Raw genomic sequence first — 1,876 nt, 5'->3', positions numbered from 1 at the left:
GAGGCAGTATCACTACGGAAGTAGGATTGCCCAACCTTCCTTCCGAGGAGTGGCTGGTGGGTTTGAACCGCCAGCCTTCGGGTGAGCAGTCAAGTGCCTTAGGCACTATGCTACCCGAGCTCCTAGCTTTATCTATAATTGTTCTAGAAGCTGTGTGAAAGGTCAGAACACTGGGAATGACATGTTTGAAATGACCATGTGTCCTAATCTTTGCTCCACTAGAAAGCCATCTTGAAGATATCAAGTCTGAAGATGATTAAAATACTTCTTCTGAACCTGAACCTTTTCCCAGAGCCTTATAGGAAAAGCCTCCTTTGTGTTTTTAAAAAAATGATACTGAGGATAGATTAAGTCATTAATCAGTTTTAGTCCAGAAACAAATGCTTATTTTGACTGTGCTAACACCTAATCCAGTGATTGCAAATGGATTACTTCAGTGTCCAAGGACATATGGGGCAATGGAAAGAATTTGGAGTCAGAAGAGCTGGGGCTGAGTTACTGACCCTTATTTGAAAGAAAAAGAAAAAAAACTACACAGATTTCAATAATTACAATTGATGCTCAGAGCTTCACTTTCTTTTTCTATAAATAGAAATAACTCCTGCCTCACCAGTCTCTCAAGGGATTTATGACAATCAAATTAGATAGCTAATGTCACATATTGTAAACTATAAAGCGTATGGAAGTTTAATTATAATGTTCATTTTCTATGTTTGCATCTTAGATGAGTCCAGAGTGAGGATATGGAGGAAAAGAAATGAAGCATTTATTGATTGCCCATTTACCATTAAGCAAACATCTATGGAGAATCTATAATAGACTGTCAATTGTATCAAAGCTTTGCACCTCTATTATGCCATCTTATATTTACATCACTCCAAAAAATAATTACTATTGTGTTCACTTTTACAGTTGAGAAATTTGGGACCCAGAAAAATGAGCAATTAAACTCAGGTCACATAGCTAGTGGCAGGGTGGAGATACCTAGGTCTGTCCGATCACAAAACCAGGCAGCACACAGACTTGAGGAGAAGTGATTCAGTGAAAGCCATTGAAATCTGGAGGTGTTTTGGACTTCTCAGCCAAACCCGTCATTGACTACTGTAACAGGGATTTCGTGCGTCTCATCACCTCTGCACGTTTCCAACTAAAGAAATTAAATATTTCTTAACCCTTGCCCTAAACCAGCAAAACCGTGCAGACTTAGTTTAAATTTGTGTTTGACAAGATGATAATTTAGATTCTTCTGTCAATTACAGCCCACCTATTAGTCATCAAGGAGAACAAAATGCAGTTACTTGGTGAACATGGTGACAAAGACATCTATGAACTGAGGCAGCCACTCATGATTCAGTCAGTTTCTATCACTGTCAGAAGGGCAGAGGCAGAAACAGCTAGATCCTAATGGCAAGGACCACAGGGTGATTGTAGTTCTTTCTATACACAGTTGTCACCCTAAAGTTCTCTTTCTGGCTGTACTTCCTCCAAGACTGATTTACACAACCCGAATGCTCCTTAGAAGCAAGAATGTTGAGGTTTCGTCTCATTCACTTTGGATACATCATCATGACGGCCAAATTGCTGGAGAAGGACATCATGCCTGGCAAAGTAGAGAAGGAAAACAAGGAGACTCTCAGTGAAATGGATTGACACAGTTGCTGCAACAATCGGCTCAAAGATACCAGTGATGGTGAGAAGGGTGCAGGACTGGGCAATGTTTTGTTGTTATATGTAAGGCCATTAGGAGATGGAACTGACTCAATGGCACCTAATAGCCTAATAACAAGGTCCTCAGGTTGGTGAGATCACATTGTAGTTTCAAAATTTCACTCAGGCTGAAATGTTTCTGAGTCCATGACCATGACCTACATAACTG

Source organism: Orycteropus afer, unplaced genomic scaffold (genome assembly GCF_000298275.1).
Source record: "Orycteropus afer afer isolate SDZICR_OR568_19922 unplaced genomic scaffold, OryAfe1.0 scaffold00106, whole genome shotgun sequence".
Taxonomy (NCBI): Eukaryota; Metazoa; Chordata; class Mammalia; order Tubulidentata; family Orycteropodidae; genus Orycteropus; species Orycteropus afer.
This window is presented reverse-complemented; position numbering follows the sequence as displayed.